The sequence below is a fragment of the Dreissena polymorpha genome, chromosome 12 (assembly GCF_020536995.1).
Source record: "Dreissena polymorpha isolate Duluth1 chromosome 12, UMN_Dpol_1.0, whole genome shotgun sequence".
Lineage (NCBI taxonomy): Eukaryota > Metazoa > Mollusca > Bivalvia > Myida > Dreissenidae > Dreissena > Dreissena polymorpha.
This window is the reverse complement of record NC_068366.1, coordinates 41,451,251-41,476,194: the sequence shown is the minus strand read 5'-3', so window position 1 is coordinate 41,476,194 and position 24,944 is coordinate 41,451,251. Positions and strand designations below refer to the sequence as shown.

General features: G+C 35.4%; 1 protein-coding gene and 1 long non-coding RNA gene across 5 annotated transcripts in view; one reads left to right on the top strand and one right to left on the bottom strand.

Annotated features, from left to right (window-relative positions):
* Positions 1-24,944, bottom strand: part of LOC127852880 (uncharacterized) — a 240,960-nt gene that overhangs the window by 42,710 nt on the left and 173,306 nt on the right. The gene's annotated exons all lie outside the window — the stretch shown is intronic.
* On the top strand, positions 399-6,897 carry LOC127852892 (uncharacterized). The gene is made up of 3 exons (XR_008036348.1): positions 399-476; positions 6,315-6,358; positions 6,677-6,897. It is a non-coding gene; the product is annotated as an uncharacterized LOC127852892 (long non-coding RNA).

The following is a 24,944-nucleotide window of genomic DNA, read 5'->3' as shown; positions in this document are numbered from 1 at the left end:
TGTTATATTTAAATTATTGTTATATGTTGCTTTCAATATGTTAAGTGCTAATACAAGACTTGTTTCTTCTTACCCTGACCTGTTTGTTGAGCTTTCAGGGTTTTTTTTCGCCCGATTTTATAGCCGAAATTCGGCTATATTCCCAATCGCAAAAAGTATACTTTTTTCCCAAAATTTCAAAAAAAATTCCCAATCGGCAATCAGGTAAAAACGCTAATGACATCGGCTGTTTCGCTTTTTAACAAAGCGTAGTCCGATCCGGTCTCGTACGGGTTTTAAATAATACCCCGATTTTGATGACGTCGACATTATGCGTGTGCCCGATATTCTCCGCGTTGTTCAGGCGCTTATTATATTTGCGATGAAATTCAAGCGTTTTGTGATTCGACTGAATCATTCAATGGAAAAACATGTCGCACAACTCCAAATACTACGTAAAAAAGATTCCTAAGAAACAAACTGGCACAACGAAAACGGTAGATTTTTTCTTTAAGCAGGCTTCATTAAGTAAACTAACAAGTCCTCCAACTGAAACTCCGTCCACATCGTCAACAAGTGCTGCAATTGAAACGCCTTCCAATTTAAAAGAAAGTGACTCTGTCGCATCGAAAAGCAGTAGTTCTTCAGAATCAGAAGAAGATGAAGCATCTCGTAAAAGAATTGTGCCTGACGCAAGATTGTTTGCTTCCCCAAAATATGAGGCCAGGTATTATTGGTTGTATTATAGCGCTGCCAAAGAAGGCTTCTGCTGTAAACTGTGTGAACTGTTTGCAAGCACAGACACATCAAATGTATTCATCTCTGGAACCAAGTTGGGGACTCACCCAACAAGAAAATTAGCTGGCCATGAGGACAGTAAGTGTCACAAATTTTGTGTATCAAAGTACATTGCAAGCAACACAAATCAACCCCATAAGGTAAAAAGAACTGTTGCTGACATGCTACAACAAAGTTTTGATACCAAGCAACAGGAAGAAAAAACAAGAAACAGACTTTACATACAAAGTTTACTAAAAACTTTGTACTTTCTTTCAAGACAGCGATGGTCTATGAACAATTTTGACACACTTGTGGACTTCATGATAAACATGGGTGCGACTGATATGGTTCCATACATTGAGGCACATCCGCAAACAAAGTACACATCTTCAACCACTTGTACTGAATTGTTAACAGCAATAAATTCCACACTTGAACAGGATTTGTTGCAAAAACTCCAATGTGCCCCATACTATGCCCTACTCGCAGATGAGTCCACTGATGAAGCTCACAGAGAGCAATTTGCCATTTTAGTACGGTTTCCGCATCTTAAGACAGTTACAGATTGTTTTCTTGGAGTCGTACAGGTAGAGCGCACTGATGCAGCATCTCTCATGTCAGCCATAGAGGTTTTCCTCTTGGCGAAAAATGTGGATATAAAGAAGGCACTCTTTGTGGGCTTTGATGGCTGTAATACCATGAGTGGTGAAAATACAGGTAAATAATGTACATGTAGATATGGTAGAATTGGTTTCTTCAAGTTTTGATTTACCCAGTGTTATTGCAACAAACTTAATACATGTATGTCAAATGCAATTAAGTTTTGTAAACTTTATAATTTAAAAAATACAATAATAATTTATATTAACTATTAAAAATTAAGAAATAAATATATTTATTAATGTTATTAAGCATGTCATTATTATTTCTTGCATCGATGTAGTTTAACTTTACAACAATATTTACATGGTGCTCACATAGTGATGCATAATTAATAAATGTGAATCTCACATTGTTATATAGGACTGCAGAGACGTTTTAGGCACCATGCACCCCACCAGCTGTACATTAACTGCAGAAATCACAAGCTGGCTCTTTGTATAAAACACTTGATGGCCAGTTTTCCTGTGCTAGAAAATGTTGACAGTCTGCTTCTGAGCATATGGAAGTTATTCCACTACAGCCCACAGAAGTATGCCATATTCTTGAACATACAGAGTGCTTATGGCATGAAGACCCTGAAATTGATCCGAGCTGCAGCTACCCGATGGCTGTCGCATGGTCATGCATGTACCAGACTAATGGAGCGTTATGTTCAGGCATGTTTTTCATTCATTTAAATCAATATAATGCAGAGGTTATAGTTATAATAGTTACAAAAATGAGAAGATGCTATGCATTATATTTTGAGGGAGTTAAAAAGAGTAATAAATAACTGAGAATTACTAAAGTTCACATCAAGTGTATCATAGCTTATCATTTTAATTTTTATGAATTAAATTTTTTCAAAGTCCATGAGCCACACAATTTCCTTCTTAGGTTCTAGATGCATTGGATGCAATAACCGAGAGGAAGCATGATCCAGAAATTGATGGTGTCCGGAATATGCTGTGTGCCAAGAACACTGTAGCAGGGATTCTGGTGTTGTGCGACATCTTAGAGCCAGTGATAGGGTTCAGTAACTACCTTCAGTTGGCAGAGTTGAACTTCTCCCATGTCCAGGTTAAATTGCAGGTACCTATTTCAATTTTGTTACATACTATTTACATTGAAATTGTAATCACATAGTATTACTATGCAATTATAATTACAAAATGAATATTTTTAAAATATGACTTTACAAAACATAATTTTAACAACAAATGATTTATACATTTAGAGTATTAATGATTAATCAAATGAGATAATTTTACATACAATTATTGTATTTTGTTGTATGTATATTCTTCGGAAAGTTTTAAAATACTAGTTGATATTGGATAATTTTTTCTTGGAAAGGAACTGATCACTACACTTCATCTGCTGGTTGAAAGGTTTCGCAATTCTCTCCATAGACCTGACCAAACCCTGCACTTCTCAAGACTGCAAGACATCTTCACTGAGATTGATGATCGTACAGTATTCCAAAGACGCCTTAGGTTTGAGAATAATTTAAGCTCAAAATATTGTAAACAATTTTAATAAAAAAAAAACAAACCTAAAAACGTTCATTATTTAATAGTTTATTATGTAACACTGCTGTAGAGTAAAATAAATCACTAATGTAACTAGAAATGGCGCGGCAGAGGCCGACGCGTATCCCCACGCCGAATGTTTGACCTAGGTGTGCCCCAGGGTTGGTAATGGGGCCATGCATAGCTGAGATTGACCGTATTGTCATAAGAGAAGTTCATCATCAATTAGAAGTGAATTGGTGTAGAAATGAAGAAGTTATAGTAAAAGGCAATTTTGGGTGGGTGTGACATATGTGGGCAGGGCGCCCCAGGGTTGGTAATTGTGCCATGCATAGTTGAGATTGACCGTATTGTCATAAGAGAGGTTCAGTATCAATTTGAAGTGAATCGGTGTAGAAATGAAGAAATTATAGTAAAAGGCAATTTTGGGTGGGTGTGGTCTATGTGGGCGGGGCGCCCCAGGGTTGGTAATGGGGCCATGCATAGTTGAGATTGACTGTATTGTCATAAGAGAAGTTCAATATCAATTTGAAGTGAATCGGTGTAGAAATGAAGAAATTATAGTAAAGCAATTTTGGGTGGGTGTGGTCTATGTGGGCGGGGCCCCAGGGTTGGTTATGGGGCCATGCATAGTTGAGATTGACCCTAATGTCATAAGAGAAGTTCAGTATCAATTTGAAGTGAATCCGTGTAGAAATGAAAAAATTATAGTAAATGGAATTTTTTGATGGGTGTGGCCTATGTGGGCGGGCGCCCCAGGGTTGGGATTGGGGCCATGCATAGTTGAGATTGACCCTAATGTCATAACAAAAGTTCAGTATCAATTTGAAGTGAATCCGTGTAGAAATGAAAAAATTATAGTAAATAGAAATTTTTGGTGGGTGTGGCCTATGTGGGCGGGGCGCCCCAGGGTTGGGAATGGGGCCATGCATGGTTGAGATTGACCGTATTGTCATAGGTGAGGTCCAGTATCAATTTGAAGTGAATCGGTGTAGAAATAAAGAAGTAAATGTAAAATAACCTAAAAAAATGAGTGATAATTTCTGACGCGGCCCCACCCCAACCCCTATAACTTTTGACCCAGGGGTCAGATCAAAATTCCAAATAGTGCACCGTCGCACATATGCTCATAGCTACCATGTGTGTAAATTTCAAGGTTCTAGTGCTTTTAGTGTAGGAGGAGATAGTGGCCAGGACGGACGGACGGACAGACGGACGGACAGACGGACGGACGGCGGAGATCACCACAATATCCCCACCTTTTTTTCAAAAAGCGTGGGGATAAAAATCACTTCAGTATTTGAAGATTCAATAACAGCAAACTATATTGAATTCAATCTGTAATTGGTTTGGGTTCCTCTATCATGTGGTTTTGTTTACAACTTAAATAATAAAGGATTTTTTTTCAATATAGAGACAAAGAGGCTTTAGGGCTTGAACAGATAGTGGAGGAAATAGCAGTCCCTGTGACATGTCATCTCATCCATGAGCTGGAAGATTCATTCTTCTGCTCCCCAGTCCTTGCATCATTTTCGGTGTTCAGCCTGGAGAATGTACCTGATGCTCTTCTTGATTTGAATGACTATGGCAGTGTAAGTCTCACCAGATTTAGATTACCCAATCCACATATAAGGACATAACAAAAATAAGGCCGGTAGGGTTAGTTATGAACAGTTGTTTTTTTTTGTTGCACAATTAATTGACCAGCAAATCAAATGAGGTTCTTCTCCAATGTTTTGTGTCCACAAATACTAAGCTGGGCTATTAAATATAAAATCTCAAATTTCCCAATAGACATGTAGTGTTCTTAATACTGTGACAAACTCACATGAAAGTAAATTACTGTAATTCACTATGTTCACAGCAAAAAATCCAGGTTCTGGCCAGACACTATGGTACCTTGGCACACAGGTGGTTAGCGTGTGGCTATGATATTAATTAGTGAAAACATCATTTTGAATGATAAATAATCATATTATAACGAAAAATTAACTTTTCTGAAAAAAAAAAATTTCACTATCAAATATATATATAACAAGGTATGCAACTCAAAATCAGCCCAAAACGGGGTGCATCGCTTTGAACAGCCATATCTTCATAAATTTTGCAGCGATTTTCACGATCTCGGTCTTATTCAACGCAGAAATGAATTTCCTTTCTGGAAATGTATATGTCTTGCAATATTTTAACAAATGCTGGGTCAACTTTTAAGAAATAACACGATACACAACACGCATGACCCAGTTGACAGTGATCATGCTGTCTTTAAGACTGAAATCTTCACGGAGTAAAGGGCAACTTCCCTACAAAGTTCATGTAGTTCGATACCAAAATTCAATAAAACGTATGAAAAAACATTATTACCGTTCTTGTCGTTACATTCTGCATCAAGACTAACTGTCCAGCGCCGTTTGAAACCTTTGTTTACATACATTTCAACTAACTGACATTTTAAACATACGAGTGATTTCATTGGTCCAATGCGGAGGTGTGTCTTTACAACTGGAGATTTCATTCATAAAGAATACATGATCACTGTCAACTGGGTCATGCGTGTTGTGTATCGTGTTATTTCTTAAAAGTTGACCCAGCATTTGTAAAAATATTGCAAGACATATACATTTCCAGAAAGGAAATTCATTTCTGCGTTGAATAAGACCGAGATCGTGAAAATCGCTGCACAATTGATGAAGATATGGCTGTTCAAAGCGATGCACCCCGTTTTGGGCTGATTTTGAGTTGCATACCTTGTTATATATATATTTGATAGTGAAATTTTTTTTTTCAGAAAAGTTAATTTTTCGTTATAATATGATTATTTATCATTCAAAATGATGTTTTCACTAATTAATATCATAGCCACACGCTAACCACCTGTGCCTTGGCAGAGGATGACTTTCAGGGACACAGAACTGAGGCCAATCCAGTATTTAGTGAGGCATTCATCATCCAAGAGTTTGACAAGTTTAAGATGCAGATGTTCATGATGAAGTAAGCAGTATCAGGCTCTTTCGAGTTTATGTTCAGTTTTTAGAACATTATTCTATAACCAGATACCTTATGCCAACTTAGAATATTGATATATTTATATATATATATATTGATGATATACGTAACAGCCAAAATAATTAATAAATTCATTCTTCTTATCATGTCAATACAATCATTTTAATCAATAACATACAAATGATTTAAAGGTGTCCATGAAATCTGGCTAATTCTAAGATTGTGCATATGGGTTCTTGTTTTGTTTGCATGACAAACATTGTTATATCATTTCAAAACTGTTATAGTTTTAATATTATTGTTAAATGGCATGCTTTGTTTCCAGTTGAATGTTTATGCATAGTGTTCTGTTTTCTGTTGCAATCATCTGGTCAGGCACCAGGTCAGACATCTTGGTTCGGATTCTAGTTTCAGGATTGGTAAGTTTAACTTAAAAAACATGTAAAGTTTAACTTTATGTAAAGATTAAAGTTGTAACTGCTGCTTTGACAATTTATTATCATTTAATTAAGTTTTATGATTTAGGTTAGAGCTTTTCATATACATTTCCTGTTTAATTACTCAGAATCTTGCTTCATTTTCAATCACAAGTTAAGCAATTTTTTATCTGTAAAATATGGTTAAATTAAGTTTAAAGTTTATAACTCACAAATTATTAGTGGTAAAATTATTGGTAATCAATTATAAAAACTTAAGAGATTTATTACATTTTTTATTTAAATAAGTATATTTTACAGGAAACGAAATCCTCAGCTGGATCTGTATCAGGAATTCCAAGCGGATCTGGTTCTTAGGCAGAGTTTTCCTGCGATGAACTACATGGTTGGATTAGGCCGCATCATTCCAAGTAGTACTGCCAGTGTAGAGAGGATCTTCAGTACCATGAACTCCCTGTGCACATCCTCACGCAGCAGAATGAGTCAGTCGCTGTTGGACTCCCTCATGAGAATCTGCACCCATGAGACGGATTCTCTTGATCCTGATCAATTGAACTCAATGGTTGATAAGTTCAGGGCCATGAAAACAAGAGAAATAAGTTTGTGAATGCAAAACTGTTGATCATGATGGTGTTGTTAGTTATACTGTTGATCATGATGGTGTTGTTAGTTATTAAAGATGTTGAACTCTTTCATGTAGTTTTAAATCCCAATTTATTTTCCCAATTTCTTGAAAATGCCGATAAAATTCCCAATTCCAAAGCCATGGGCTATCTTCCCAAAAAGGGGAAAAAAAAACCTGGCTTTGGTAACACTTATGATAACCGTTGCATAAATTGACAAATTCTTGTTCATTAATAGTTCATGAACACTTCATGCCACCTCAGTTCATGAACTCTTGAAGAACTATGGTTCATGAACTATTCACTGACAGTCCGTGACCAGAAAATGAGCCATTGAAAAATAAAAGAAAAATGTTCATGAACTGTTCATGAACAGCAAAACCCATGAAGAATTTTTCAAGAATTGTGTTGTTCATGAACTTTTCAAGAACACTTCATGCCAATGGTGTTCACGAATAGTTCATGAACATTTCATGCCATAATGGTTCAAGAATAGTTCTTGAACACTTCAGGCCATAAGGGTTCAAGAATAGTTAATGAACACTTCATGCCACTAGGTTTCAAGAATATTTCATGAACACTTCATGCCATTAGTGTTTATGAACAGTTCATGAACTAAAATTTCAAGAACATTTCACAGACTTGGCTCATTTTCTGTTCACTGAATATTCGTGAACAATTCATGAACTCAGTTCACGAACAGTTCACGAATTATTCGTGAACTGCAGAACAACATTTCGCAGGGGAATGAGCATTTTTCGAAACCTAAACACAAAGTGTGACGGACAGAAAGACGGACAGTGCGATCACTATATGCCCTCCTCCGGGGGCATAAAACTGAAATAAAAACTAAACACAGCACTAAACAAGTAACACTAACAAATCACAACACAATCATAGTATTTAAAAAAAAAAATATTTAAACCAAAATGAAGTTAAAGACAATGCAAGTTTTCAATTGAAAATTCAGTAATGTATACTGGCATGCACATTTCTGTGAACACCAATGTTTTCACTGATGCTGATAGTTAGGTGTCACAATGACTGAAGAATGTAAATAAATTATTTCTACATAAAGACCTTTATACGTGAAAGGACTCAATGAAGTACCTCAAACAATTTAACACATGTTGCTATCAATAACATAATTTTACAGACTAAGTTTTTAAAGCAATTTAAGGTATTTACGATATTTCAATGACATACATTTCCCGGTCTGGAAATTATATTAAAACTCAGAATTAAACTACAAATATAAACAAACCAACCACAAAGATATAAAAATCAATGAAAAAGCACTATAGAGCGCAAATTAATATCAACACCAACTGTAAATACCCGAATACAACGATCTGAGTTGCAGAACATGTTTTGGTTTAACAGTAAAACCTATTGACACATTTACTGGCATAGGAGAAAGTGTTCGGTGCGCATGTGCAGTAACATTTCATGACTGTTAACAAAAAACAAGGTAATTTGTACTGCTCATATTTCATTCAAGCTCGCTTTTAGTTTCATGTTTTAATTCTATGAAATAAAGAAACTTTTGCTCTTTAATAATTTACTGGACATGTGAACCGACAACAAAGCATTTTCAATCGGACCTTTTTTAAAAACTTTGGTCAGGTACGACAGTTCAGCACATTAAAGAAAGAATGCGAACAATGCTTTTGTTGTATAGAGTTGAAAAACTGTTGTTTTTTTCAATTTGACTACGTGACCTACATTTTTTATCTCACATTGCCCAGTTTCAAATTTGGCAGAAATATCATAGTGCCTCAATTTATGTTCTTACCAAGTCCAATGAATATTGGGCAATACATGTGGTGCCTCTATAGTTTTCATTAGCTAATTGTTGGACAGACAAAGAACAATCAACATAAAGAGATCAGGCTGAGAAAAGCTCACCGTGAGCAGGTTAAGCTCAAGTGAGTTAAGAAATGCAGACTCGTACATTCAGCCATTAAGTGTGACGTATCCTTCATAAATTGGGTAAAGGAATACATGCATCAGACATACAGGCAGGTTGATTTAAGGTTTTTTTCTGAAACAAAGCTCGCATTGCCGCATGGGAGTCATTACATTATTTATGAGAAATTTACTGTTTATTAACTGTTGATTGTCACAGCTTTGGGTCCATCATGATTATTGCATTTACCATTTTGACTTGAAACAACAAAGAAAGAGTTATTTAGTCATTTCAGGGAAGGACTTTTTACACTATGTTTTTTGCTGAAATATGGCCAATATCTTGTAATCCATATACTTGAACCATTGAAGAGTTATTTGTTAACAAACTCAAATTAACAAATTAAAGCTGAACAACAAATTGTACACATGCACTGATTTGGAAATACTTATGCAACTTATATTACAATAATCCAAACAAATTAAAACGGATGATGGTACATGTAATTGAATTATACAATGCAATAATTTATACTGATATAAAATAAGCAATAATTCAAGCTACCTGTGATTAAGCTCAACACATTTAGAGCAGCACAGATGATTGTGGTCCGTGCAGTACTTTGTTAACTTTTCACCCTTGTGTATGGCACATGCTAAAAGAGAAGTCTCCATCTTCTTAGAAAGTGGCCACTTCATTATTTCATCCTTTCCATAGGGAGATTTTTTATAAAACCACCAACCATGCTGTCTGTGGGAGTTTATACATGTTCTGCAGAAGTATTTAAGACATTTTGCACAGTAAAAATCTGCATCTATTTCTACAGACCGCTCTTTTTCGCAGATTGTACAACAATAATATTTAACCACATAAGAATTTCTAGAAATTCCAGATGCGGCCATTTTGATAATTCACTTTCAACAAACAAGATTTTACAATCTGAAATAACTTGAAATAGTTATGTCCAAGCATATGTTTACAATACACACACACACACACACACACACAAGTGATATGAAATTTCTAACTGAACAGTACCCAAGTTAACCATCAAATGGCGCTTGTATGATAGAGGTTAACAGTGTAACTACATGTATGTATACTGTCACATGACTATTGGGTAATGTGTGTTTTGATTACTTGAGTTTAAACTGTACCAAAAAAGCTGTATAGATAAAACCTTTAAACCAGATTGTTTAAGACACCACATTTTTAATTGCTCTAATAAATGACATGTTATGAACATAGAATTATAATGATAAAGCAGGTTCTTACATAAACCAATGTTATTAAAATATCAGATCCTTTTCGTCATACAGTATTTACAAGAGGACAATGATGGCCCTGAATCGCTCCACTGTTTTTTAAGCGAAAAAAACGTTTCAATGCGCATGGTTTGAAATGTACTCAAGCATGTGACTGTCTCTTTCTATCCCTTGTCCCACTGGGTTCTTAAAGTTGGAAGGGTGAGCATTTTTATGTATGGAAAATGTTACCACAGTTTTAACTAAACAGACTTTAAAGCCCGAGAATTGTCGCACAGGTCCTTTGCTTATCGCGTAGGTACATTTATCTCTCCAAAAGATATTGTCGTTTTTTCTATTTCACATATTTTTAGATGCTGAAGATCAAATCTACGCATGTTCGACAAGATTAATGAAAGTTCCTTCATTCAATCATGAATCTTTTTCCATTAAATAACAAAAAGTGTATGTAGGTTTCAAAGTTTCTGTTACTTATATAGTTCATGACATATGCAAAATATCTAATGACGTAGATCCCCTGAACATAACTTCATTCTTGAGGCATTAGTGAGTATAGCAGGATTGTTAATTTGGTGAAGAAATTGTTAATTGTACAAAGGTTCAGGTTCATGAGGTGCCGAAAGGCAGTGGGAATGATAACTTTGTAGAGGTTGTTTGTTACACAAAGTAAATATTTATGAGACAAAAATTTGAATAATAATTCATCAAGATGTTGCGATCATGGCAACACTAGTTATATATGGCGTGAGGTTTAAAGAGATATCATGACAAACAATTAGCTTGACCTAACTTTCCTTTACCTTTTCCATCTGACGTTCCAATAGACCATAACTCCTTCTGAAGAGTTTGTTTTCGTTTTGAAAACAGGACTTCCGGTTTCATAAAGGAGAAATTGCTCATTATGAGCAATTTCTCCTTTTATCACAATGATTTTTATCCCACCCAGCTACTTTATAAATAGTCCTTTACATTATTTCTCGTCTGCAATCTCTTTCAATTTGGGGCAGTCCAAAATGTGTCATTTGGTAAAGGGTTAACATTTATGGATAGTTAACATGTTGGTCTACCTTTCACGCTCGACACGTATGCATTTTTCTCTTATAATTAAAAAGTTATTCCAAGTGTATTTCGATAAACTTTTAGTTTGAGACGAAAATAGTTTATTTATTCCATATCCAATAAATAGCAAAAACACATAAACATGCAAACTTCCTGTGGCCATGTTTTTTGACGAATCAAATTTTCTTGAACAACTTTTTAATGGGAGCCTTAAGGGGATCAATTTGGCCCCAGGGGCATAATTTGAACAAGCTTGGTGGAGAACTATAAGATGTCACTTCATACCAAATTTGGTAGCCCTAGGCCCTACGGTTATGGAACATAAGCATATGTTCAGTTTTTTTACCCCCAGGTCAGGGTCAAATTTAAGCCCAGGGGAATAATTTGAACAAATTTGGTAGAGGACTATTAGATGTCACTACATACCAAATTTAGTAGCCCTATTCTCTATAATTATGAACAAGAAGATTTTTAAAGTTTGCACAAAATAGGCCTTATTTAAGCATATGTTCATTTTTGTGACCACCGGGGCAGGGTCATATTTGACCCCAGGGGCATAATTTGAACAAACTTGGTAGAGAACTTTAAGATTTTAATACATACCAAATTTGATAGAAATAGGCCAATGGTTATGGACAAGATTTTTTTTTAAAGCAGGGCCCTTGTTTGGCACTTTTTACCGTCGAATATCGGCGGTTCCCCCATGAAAAAAGTATATTTTACGTAAATCATGTTTGAAGGGTTAAACAATGAATGATCATCAGCAGGTTTCTAAGTATATAACATTCCTGCCAATCCCTCTTCGAGTAATATTTACGTCTACCTTTTATCTTGATTAACATCACAGGCATCAGGGTGTTAAAGTTTATTACACATGATGTACCACATAGGCGTTTTATATTCAAATGAAGCACATGATCACAAAAGCCAATAAGAAACATACAAATATTATTTAACACAAATAATGCTACATTTATGAATATAATCAGTCAATATGTTAGGCTCGAATGGTATAGCAAGACGGTAAACGCTTTTATTTCCTTTGTAAAAATTATAGTTCAAATTCTTCTTCAGACAGTGATTTAAAAAGAAGAAAGAAAGAACACACATACGTTGCTCCCCTGCCAGTTTATAATGCACAAATCATAATAAGTTTAACCAAAGTAAGCATATTTGTATTATGCACGAGAAATTTAAGTTGTAACCTATGTTATTATTTTTTATAACAAACAATTGATATATTTAATATTCTAGTCTGATCGGGATATATGCTAATCCAACCTCATGGCATATTCACATTATTCAGGGATGGGTTGCAATATTCTACCAATAATTTACAACATGAACTTACAACATAAGTAATAGATGACAAATGATAGCAGGAATACTATTAAGGGTTTCAGAAAGTATTTTCTGTTTGCCACTGGGTTCAAACTATTTTATGCGCTAAATGTGAGGCATCTTTTTTAAGCAAATGTATAAAGAGTTCCTAACCTAAATCAAAGTAATATTACTTTTAAATCATTAACGTATTGGCATACACCAACAAAGTTGTAGAATATTTGCGGGAAACATAAGAATGCTGACGAAAACTTGTGATGTGAAATTTCCGAATGGTAACAGAAATTACCGATCGTCGTTTTTCCGAAAAAACAGCATGTCGCGGTTTTCAAAAAACAAATGACTGCACCCAAATATTTTAATGTCACTGACTATAACGGGTTGATACATGTATAATTTTGTTTCTCATTTAATAAAGTGACCATTTTAAGGTCGATTCACTTGAAATATGAAGGATATTCTTTCCTTTGGCCTTTGGCTATAAATATATCAGTACAATTTGCAATTTCCAAAACCAATCCGAAAATATTGGCTGAGACACAAAATTTAATCAAAATTCTTATGTTTTCCTTAAATATTCAACCACTTTTCTGGTGTATACCAATAAATGGATGTTTTTCAAGCAATAGCAAATTGATTTCAATCAGATACAATTTTTGTGATGTAAATAGCTTGCATGCAGCATGACATTGAATGTTCTGTCAGATAAGTGTTTCAACTATCTCAAGTGGGTGATTTTGAACTGTTTAATCCAACCAGAAAAGAGCTCTTGACTTATATGTTATTTAGACCCATTTGAAGCGAAGCAATAAAGAACCACTTTTTATTTACTTGTACTACTTAAACCTGACGTCACAAGTTGCCTCCCTTGTTGGTTCATTCTACATTAGGAAATGGAAGTGACATATAGGTAGCAGTAGACAGTAGGAAGTAGAAATATGCGAATTGGCACCGGTCAAAAAGGGAAATATTGGTAAAGGGTAGGTTTCAATGTCAAATTTGAGGGTAATAGGTCTTATTGTATCCCCAAATTGCATAGAATCCTAAGAATATGACCATTTTCAAATGCAAAACTGTGGGGTCATGACCTCTTGTTGTTGTTGTGTTCTTTTGTACTCGGGAAGGACAACTGCAGTAGGCATATTGTATTTTGGGTTCTTTTTAAGCTGGAATCTCTAGTAGGGTCATGTTGTAAAGTATTGCGCGAAAACCACCTGAATACGTGGTATTTATTCATGGTTTGATGGGTTGTGCTATGTTTTGCGTGTAAAAAAATCATACCAAAAGCAGGCTATCATTACCTTTTATTTGTCCCCAGCCACTTTCGTACTCGATAAAAAGTTTAATTTGAAGCCCCTGTTTGCGGCCTTGCCATCCTTTCATTTTTGTCAATAGTATCACCTGTACAGGTTCCATATGCTCTTTTTTTATCTTAAGGTTCATGGGAGGGATAAAATTCATTCAAACTTTGCTTTGGTTTTTCTTCATTCAATGTGGTACAATATGGTCAATCTATATATCATTTTAAAGGTAAAGACGGATAGAATATCATAAACACATTTTTTACATTTAATATTTTTTTGCTTTATTCATATTTTTGTTTAAACCAATACAATTTTTCCACTTATTTACAAAATGGATATGCACGACCGTAAGTTGAATAAATACAAAGCTATATACATATACAAGGTCAAGTTAGCAACATTTCACAGAAAATTATTGTCGGAAAACAACAAATGAGTTATTATTCAACTGCATTTTTTGGAAAAGTTTCCTAAACAAAGTTCTAAAAATAACTAAACTGAACGTCTTTTTAAAAATTCAGGTATGGTGGATAATAAGAGTCACCATTCTATTTCAAGGGCTTAATAATTTTGCTATAACCAAATGGAAAATTTTAAACAATCTCAAATTGAAAGAAATTGCAGACGACATATACAATTGTAAATAAATATAAAGAAATAGGTTTGGCTGGGTAGTAATCATTGTAATAAAAGGAGATATTGCTCATCAATAACAAGATTTTATGAGTTTTGTGCAGAGGACTCTAGAAAGCATAGTTTTACATAGAAATACACAGCTAGGTATCACGTTTTTTTCTTTCTTCCTTCCTGAACAACTACTGTCCTTAATGTACCGTTTTTAATAATGTGTTCCTTTTGGCAAACCGAATCTTTTTATACATTTGTATATTGATTCCTTCTACCCATTTTGAAAGCATGGCACTCGCTGTGCTCCGTAGAAAAAACATGCATTACAAATCGGTCGAAATTACGTGAAGTAGTAAGAAAACCTGGTATGTGTATACACATGCCTGAGAAAACACAACATTATTTTGACAGTTGGTTGCGACTAGTAAAACAACTGTAAACATTAATTAGGAAGAGATCGCGCTTAATAACAGAAATGATCACACAGAGATATAATCACTCACCCCATTTCAAATATTTTCCAGCTAAGCATTTTCTCCCAGACGTCTTTTTTTAGTTTATTTGTATTTTTTTCTGGAGCCGAAGTGCATCTCACAGAATATCCACCCAACTTCCGTTGTTTTCACTTTCGTTATTAAAAACTCTGTTTAAAAGAATTATTTTTACATTTAGGTTGTTGAAGCGAATTATTATTATATACTATCAATAAAATAGTATACCGTGATGAATTGAACGGAGTTTCGTATCGATCTTTCTGTCAGTCTGTAAGCGTACTATTTTCTGCACAATAATACAAGTGCATGTGATTCGACAACAATTGTAAACATTGGCGAAATGCTTCTTACAAAGTTATTTTGTTTTGAGTGTTTATGAGGTCTGATCATGCAGTTTGCACACATCTACGGAAAGATTACAATCCAATGCATTTGTCATCGTCAACCGTTTGGAATGTCAATTAGGCGATGAGTGAGTTTTTAGCATGTTTCTTCAATTTTATTAATCTAAAAATGGCTGCCCCCCCCCACCATCGTCATGAAATGACATGTGTTCGAGTTTTGATATTTCTAGATATGTAATTTTTTTTACTATTTACGCGTAACTTGCCCTCATCAATGTCGATATTATTAACTAGTTATATAATTATCCACCGAACTACGTTGAATAAAGATCATTCAGATTTTTGAAAATAATGTCTATTTTTGTGTTAAAATCGCATTGTATTTTGATTGATTTTGTTGATGGTATGAGATTTTTCTGCACAAAATTGGTAGCAGATTGAAGGAAAACCACCCTTTTAAGCAAATATGTAAACATTTTCAATGTGGCACTCTTCGTTTAGTCAAATTTGAGTTCAATGCTAGGGGTCCCACATTTTCAAACTGAAGCCTCTACATGAACCTTAAACGACTTGAATAACAGTATGGCATACAGGCCATTTTTATATCAATCATCAACAAAACAATCTTACACAATAATCCTAACTGTTAAATTATTGGCCGTCTTTAATCTTTAAAGTGTGTACCAAACAATAACCAATTGACACATACATTGTTCGATCATATTAATTAATTTTCAATCAAGCATTAAGGGTTTACAACAAAAACAAGGGCTGAAAAATCTAACACCTCACAGTAAATGCAATACTGTCCTTGTTAATGGGGTCACAATGACGTCGTACACAATTTCTATTGAACCAAAGCACCAAATTTAGTAAGATGTGAAAGTAACTAGTCGCTTGGTAGGTGTCAATTAAGATAAAACATTTTGATTGGTACTGATTAAATTGGTAATAAAAGATGTTAGTGGGTTGGTTCAATAAGTGAGTGTATCGACCATTCAAATATAGAAGGAACACTTTGGGATTTAAAACGGTTGTCGACATAGCCAGTTGGTCGTTATGATGGGTGGTCCTTTAAAGAGTTTGTACTGTATTATCTGTATAACTGTGGCAAGGAAGATCCAAAGTTGACATTTAGATCATTATGTTAAACAGATTAATGAGCAAGACCAAAAGGAGTGATATTGATACATGGGCTGAAATTTATGTTTAAGTGAAGGAGACTAAATGTCTAACACAGATTAAAAGTAATATTGCTTAAGCAAAGAACTGTTTTTAATGTTATGCTTGGTAATTTATATACAAAGTGTTATCTTACCTATGAAAACCTTATGGCAATTGGAACAAATGTTCCCAATATAGGACATCATACAAGTTTAAACACATATGAACTGAACAGTCTTTAAGATTTGATTTCCTATGTTTTCATATTGTGTACATTAAAATAAATGAAAGATGTTTAAAGATAATGTTATAGACACATTAAATGACACCACATCTGTGTGATGCAATATTTAATACATTTGAATGAGCCTGTCTAGCTAATGTATTAAAAGCACACTAGTTTTCTTTTTTAAGCAGGGTGCATGTAAGCCTGGATAGTATTCAAAATGTCTTCTGAATATGCTGCTTAAAATAATTCAGACAATGTATAACAATTAAAAGCAGACAAAGACTGACCATAATTATTTGGCTAGTAGAAATTGTCCAAGAGATTGGCTAAAGTTACAACTTGACATATGCTTACCATTACCACTTTCACCTTTTATCTAATTATTTAATGATTCTAGAAGTAAAAACACCATGTATCTAGTCTTTTTCTTTGACTTTTTGGGTAAAGCACACAACATTTATATTTATACTGTTGAGTGTCTCTTAATTTTAGCTTGATTGTGAAAAGCCCAAAGCTTAATTAAGACACTCTGTTTCTTGTAAAGAAAAAAAACTGTGCTTGGTGTCTTTGAAGAAGCTGCCAAAATGAAGTATGACCCAAGACTGTCTGGTTGCTAGGGAAATACCACATCCCTTGTATAGTGCAACGGTATTGCTGTTTACCACCTAATTTTATTTTGTCCTCAAGCAAGCTCCAATTGGCACACACATTAACTGGCAGTAAGGTAAGATTGACATCTGAATTTAAATATAAGACATTGAGAAAACAAAGGCGCCATACTCACAAACTTCAAGTGTCATTTGTGACTTTGACCTGCGCACCAAACATAAAACCCCTGACCCTTGCAGTTTAAAGTAGAAAAAATTATGAATAATTACTATACAAGTTATTTTAAATATGTTTTGATCTCTGGAGCGTGGTAAGTGTTGACCCAATGGGCATGATTTCAACAGCTGTAGCAGAGGCCTACTATAAGACGTTACATGCCAAACAACTAGCCACAGGGCTTTAATTTTTCAGAAAATAATATTTTCAAAGTTTTCACTACATACACATAATAAAACAGGTTGCCCCAAGGGAAGGGATCATTTTAACTCCAGACGCATGATTTTAACAAAGTTGTTAGAGGACCACTATACGATGTTCAACAACAAATATATACTCCAAGCCTTAATGTTTGAGTGAAAAGTACCAATTTTTTTTTTTAAATATGTAAGTCTATATAAATTTATTCACCCTTGGGCATGGCCAGTCTTTACTTAAGGGAAGATTTTTGAAGAAACTTGGTACACAACACAACGATACAGGCCAAAAGCCATAATTCTCTGCCTTAGAGTTTCAAAGAATAATTGTTTAGGTGTTTGCTGTATACTTATACATGTAAGACAAGCAAGTGAACCTCAGTGGAGTGCCAATGTTTACCTCAGGGATTTAAAAAAAATATTTGGAATAACTTCAAACGAAACTTATTATCAACAAGAATGATTTCTATATACTCCCTCGACTAACTTATTTCACCTTTAGTCTTATTTTGGACCGGACAGAAGCAATGTCAAATATGGTAGTGGTAGTTGTGGTCGGTGTGTAGTGTTGGTGGTGGGTTGTGGTGGTGGTAGGTGCTGGTTTTGGTGGTGGGTTATGGTGGTGGCGGTGGGTGGTGGTGGTGGATGGTGGTGATGGATGGCAGTGGTGGCTGTGTGTGGCAGTGGTGTTGGGTGGTTGTGGTGGTGGTGGGTGGTGTGTGTTGGTAGTGGGTGGCAGTGGTGATTGGTGGTGGTGGTGGTGATGGTTGGGGGTGGGTGTAAGTTGGTAGGTGGTGGGTGGCAGATGTGATGGTGGGCGGCTGTGGTAGTGGTAGCGCTGAGTGGCAGTGGTGGTCGGTGGTGGTGGTGGTGGGTGTTGGTTAGTGGTGGTGGTGGTGGTTGGTGATGGCGGTGGTGGTGGTGATGGTGGGTGGTGGTGGTTAGTGGTGGGTGGTGGTGGTGGGTGATGGCGGTTGTGGTGGGTGGTGGTGGTGGGTGGTGGTGGTGGTGGTGGTGGTGGTAGCAGTGAGTGGCAGTGGTGGTGGGTGTTGGTGGGTGTTGGTTAGTGGTTGTGGTGGTTGGTGATGGCGGTGGTGATGGTTGGTGGTGGTGGATGGTGGTTAGTGGTGGGTCATATGGTGGTGGTGGGTGATGACGGTTATGGTGGGTGGTGGTGGTGGTGGTAGCGGTGAGTGGCAGTGGTGGTGGGTGGTGGTGGTGTGTGGTGTTGGTGGTGGGTGATGGTTAGTGGTGGGTGGTGTTGGTGTTAATGGTTGGTGATGGAGGTGTGATGGTGGGTGGTGGTGGGTGGTGGTGGTGGTGGGGTTGGTGTTAATGGTTGGTGATGGAGGTGGTGATGGTGATGGTGGTTAGTGGTGGGTGGTGGTGGTGGTGGGGTTGGTGATGGCGATGGTGGTTGTGATGGTGGGTGGTGGTTAGTGGTGGGTGGTGGTGGTGGGTGATTGCGGTTGTGGTAGGTGGTGGTGGTGGTAGCGTTGAGTGGCAGTGGTGGTGGGTGGTGGTTAGTGGTGCGTGGTGTTGGTGGTGCTGTTAATGGTTGGTGATAATGGTGATGGTGGTGATGGTGGGTGGTGGTGGTGATGGTGGGTGGTGGTAAGGGTGGTGGATGGTGGATGGTGGTTAGTGCTGGCTGGTGGTGGTGGTGGGTGATGGTGGTGATGGTGAGTGGTGGTAGTGGGTGGAAGTAATGGGGTGGTGTGGTGAATAATTTTATAATGCAAAGAACACATTGTCCTGATTGTTATATTATGCAGCAAACACATTGACCTGAATGTTTTACTATGCAGCCAACAAATTGATCTGATTGCTGTATTATGCAGCCAACACATTGACCTGAATGTTGTATTATGCAGCCAACACATTGACCTGAATGTTGTATTATGCAGCCAACACATTGATCAGATTGCTATATTATGCAGCCAACACATTGACCTGATTGTTGTAATATGCAGCCAACACATTGACCTGATTGTTGTAATATGCAGCCAACACATTGTCCTGATTGTTATATTATGCAGCAAACACATTGACCTGAATGTTTTACTATGCAGCCAACAAATTGATCTGATTGCTGTATTATGCAGCCAACACATTGACCTGAATGTTGTATTATGCAGCCAACACATTGACCTGAATGTTGTATTATGCAGCCAACACATTGACCTGATTGTTGTAATATGCAGCCAACACATTGACCTGATTGTTGTAATATGCAGCCAACACATTGACCTGATTGCTGTATTATGCAGCCAACACATTGACCTGATTGTTGTATTATGCATTCAACACATTGCTCTGATTGATGTATTATTCATGTAGTAGTACTGGTGACATACACTCCACATTTAAATTGCAGAGTATGTAAAAATCACAATACTGTATGAAGAGTGTTTTAAATGTAGCTGATTCAATCATATATTAAAGTTAACTTAATTTAAAAGAAATATTAAAGTCAACAATCTGATCAAAGATGACCATAACCCTTACTGTACCATCAATGTTCTAACATTTTACCTGTCTTCATGTATTCATGTTACTTGATTTAACAACATGAGATAATGCATATCATTAGGTGAAGTGAAGGTAAGATAATGTAACTAGCATCTCACATTATCTGTTGATTTTGCCATTTTTAACATAGGTGCAACGCACCTATGCTTAAGGTATATACTTCATTTCGAAAATGCACATGATACGGTTGACCATTTTGAAGCCTTACCTGATCAAAAGTCAGACGAAATTTCTATTTAATATAGTATATAGTAATTCTACAATTTTTTATTTTGGAAACATTTTTCTAACGTTTTCTTCCAAGAATATTGCTGACACCGTTTTAAGTGAATTTTTCTAAGACCGTTTTATGTCAAAAAATCTTCTTATAACCTAAAACAAATTTCGTTCGTAAAACAATTCTATCTGCACTATTCTCAATCTCCTATGCAGAGGTCTCCCTTATACTAGAAGTTACTGACAGGGCGAAGCAAGGGAAGTAACTGCTGTGAGGAGTTTCTATAAAAATCTGCATTCAGAAATCTGTATTCAGAACTAAATCTGTTGTGCACGTCTGCATCTAAAGCTTACCACAATTTTACGACAAATTCTTGACGCAAACGAATAGGGTAGCGTCTATTTTCATTTGTGAAAAGAATAGTTCGATACAGATTTGTCCGTGCTTAAATTTTGAAAGGCTTGGGTAATTATTTTTCATAAGCGTTTCAAACACTTATGTAAATGGAAAGATTATCTATTTAAATAGTCGGTAATTGTTTGAAATTATAGACTTGAGAAATTCGCGGATGGCGATATCGAACTACATTATACCACGTGACGCCATTTTGTAACTGCAGAGTAGCTCCTGATGTTCCGATTGTTATAGAAAGATTTGCAATATTTCCTTACTTCCTGTTTCATTATTTCTACTTAATCTTAAAAATAACTTTTCTTCTTCATAGCCTTTTAGTTTTTTATTCAGTCAACTGTTCCCTTAACATTTACTTAAGCAGCAACTTCCCTGTATCTTGCACCTATGCTTTTAACGCCATGGGCGCTCTCGTTAGAACATGGTATTCTTGAACCATTTGTACTTTGTCCTTATGCATGAATACAGATACAGGTTGCAAAATATTTGTCCAGGAATCATCTAATATTATTTTGCCTGTAATTTCAATCTTTGGGTTGATTGCATTTCACATTTGACACAATGACACCAGGAATAAAGTATAACTAGTCAAGTAGTTCTTACAATTAAAGTTATATTGTACCAGTATTAACTGAAAAATGGCTGCAAATATGTTTTATTTATGTTAATGTTTTAGCCTCATATTATGTTAATTTCATGTTATTTCTGACTTAAACACAGTGCATTAACCATTTGACGAGACTTTGGGCTAAATTTATATATGCAATCTAATTGACTCAATTTTGTAATGAATTACCTTATATTGTAATTAATACCACTACTTATATCTATATATTTTCCAATAAAAACAATGTTAACCATTCACCACTTAGATACGTATTTCAACTCATTTGTAGTCCCTTAGAAATGTTAAATCTAATTAAATGCCTTTCTTACTAGATCCAAGTTTAAAAGCTTCATTTCCAATCCTTAGATACTGATCAGCAGCAAACAGCATAAACCCTGAACAACCTGGCTGTTCTTGTTTTATGCTTTTTACAAATAGCAATGATCACTTTTTTTTAAGTATGAAAGGGTTAAATAAAAGGTATGGTTAAATAGAAAATATAAATAAAGATTTTGTGTATATTAGTATTTGCATATTATAAATTCAAACTGTTTAATCAGACTACTATTTACACTGACATGAAAGTTTTAAGATTCATTGCAATGATATGGAACTTGTAATCTGTGATGCTACTTTCTCAAATCGTGTACACACAAGGGTATTTACTTGATATTTGTAGTTACTTTATTTTATCCCAAGACAGTTTTTGTTATTTTGCTCCTGTGCATATTTCATCAGTGTGTAATTAAATTGCAATTAAATTGAATTTAAATTGTATGTAATTGTATTTCTAATCTGACAAATGCTATAACTTTGATGTTATTGTTTATGTGTATTTACATGCGTGTACATGTGATTAATTCTGGACTAAATATGACGTTCAGCAAGCCATCTAAGAAGACAAAGAAAACCCAATAGACAGAGGCTTTTCATGTTTCTTAGAATATACTGTTATTCCTATCATGTACAAGATAAGAATTGTTTTTAATATGTTTATGATATGTATCCTAACTGCAAATTTATTAAAATCCCCATTAAAGCTGTATTAAACACGGTACTATAATTCAGGGTTTAATATAGAGTCAAGAAGCGTGCTAGGGCCATCCCTGAAATAGTTATGTGTGTTATGAACATTACGTATGTAAACGCTTACATTTTTTAAATCATGTCACAATCAGTATCAACCTATAACAATGAATGAAAAAGGGCATGGTAATTTTGGCAGTCATGGTCTGGGCATAAGTTTCCATCCACTCCTGCTGTCATGGAATGAGGCAGTTCTGACATGCTTACAAGTGTATGTCATTAAGGAGCTCATTTTCTAATATTAGTGCAACTATGCATTTTACATTTTTAATTGCAAAACACACCACATGTTGAGAATTAATCATTAAGTACCTGTGTAATTGTATGCATTTATTTCCTTCATAAGTTTAAAAATATTGGATTATAGATATATATATTATCCGACTCTGCAAGACTTTTATGCTTACATTTTTTGGTCAGTTGCTCAGCATAAGAGTAAAGACCCGAAGAAACAATAACATGCATTGAGTATCTAATACTTGCTTTTAACGCAGAAGTCACTTTCATGTATCATGCTTTTTTCAAGAGTGCTTTTGAATGCTCTTGATTTCATTTGAAAAATATACTTTCATAAAAGAATCTCTTGATTAATAGAAAACATTCCCATTTAGTTGACTCGAACAAATCTGCATCCACTGTGTGTTATCATGATTGTTTTGTGGCACGTATTTATTGGTATTTGATTTTTTCTTCCTAATATAAATGTCACACTTGTCTATTTCATGCTGCTTTAAGTCATAGACACAGCTATTGCAAAACATCGATTTGTTTACAGAAATTTCTAACAGAGTTATTGAGAAATTCAATGTAAAAACTACAGGGAACTGTTTAATACTTGTCAACAAAGCCAGTTGTCCAGAAGATTAGAAATACCAACTGTTGATATTTACATCATTCTAAGCACACCATTGATAAATAATTAATGACCAGTAAAACTTAAGCATGACAGTGTTACGAAATAATGTTATATTTGTCACTGTATAATCATGCTTATCAACAAAAATATAATTCCCTTATTATCCCTTATTAGCATAAAAGCCCGATAAAACAAGAGCTGTCTTTAAGAAAACACAATGCCCCCTACTGCGCTTTGAAGCCACACGGCAGCTATTTTAGAAACAATGTTATATTTTGAATGTTAAGGTCACAGTGACCTTGACCTTTGACCTAGTTACCTCAAACCATGTTTGATTGTAGATCTCAATGAGATGCATGCACATGTGAAGTTTAAAGAACACAGACCCAAGATTTTTGACGATGCAAACAGCATCATCCAAGGTATCATAACCATGATTTTTTTTTCACAATGGCAACTGATGTAAAAGACCTAGCCAGTCCGATTGAGATAACTCGATTTTTCAGTTACTTCCCTTTTGCATTCGCCACTGCGTAGGAGATTGCTCGTTGTTGATAACATTCTCCAAGCAGAGTTGTCGTTCGTGTTTCAACATTCAACAGTGGCCGCCACCATGAGAGTCTCGATTCAAAACTTTTTACTGCATAAATTGGCTTGTTTCGCTATTTAGAAGCTGTCATTTAGGATATATGAATTATTTATTCACTAAATCTCCACTTATGACAACAATAGTTGGAATTCGAAGGATATATACTCGATGTGAATGAAGGACTTTCTGGATCGTAACTGTAGCTTGACACGGCAAAACTGGCATACTGGTATTTTTAGTTATCAATATAAGTCACATTGTGCTTTGTAAATTGTATTCGAGCATTTTGCGACTTATTGAATGACTATGATACCCAATATCAACATTTCATCGGGGTTTTGCAGATCACCAAGCTGTCCTGAAATTCAACATTGATTTCAAACTCTTTACTGGTTTGTATACTCTTTCTTAGTGTTAGTACTTTTTATCATTTTAAAGTTAAATGAACTGTGTCACAGAAAAAGAAACATTAAGGCGATTGTGGCCAGTTTGGATCTAGATCAGCCTGCAGTCGCTTGAAAGCTGTTTGCTTAAAAGCGTTTTTCTGACAATAACAAATGATTTAATTGGATACTGATTTGACTGCGCATTTCCTGTGACCTGGCTCAAATAATAGAATTGTCATTAATCGAATTATTTATTTCGAACATTAATCGATTGTTTTTCTTGTCCCTCGGGATCAATGACTCCAGCACTTTCATGTTGAGAATTGAATACTGCTAAAGGGAATGCTAGGGGGCGTGAGAGATGTTGCACCTTCCAGTATCGCTTGATTGTTCATTGTGGGCTTGGGTACTACGTATATGTACCCGGGTACTCTTAAGTATACTTACATGTATCCCAGGTACAGTAAATATACTAAATGTACCCGGGAAATTTAACCCTAAAT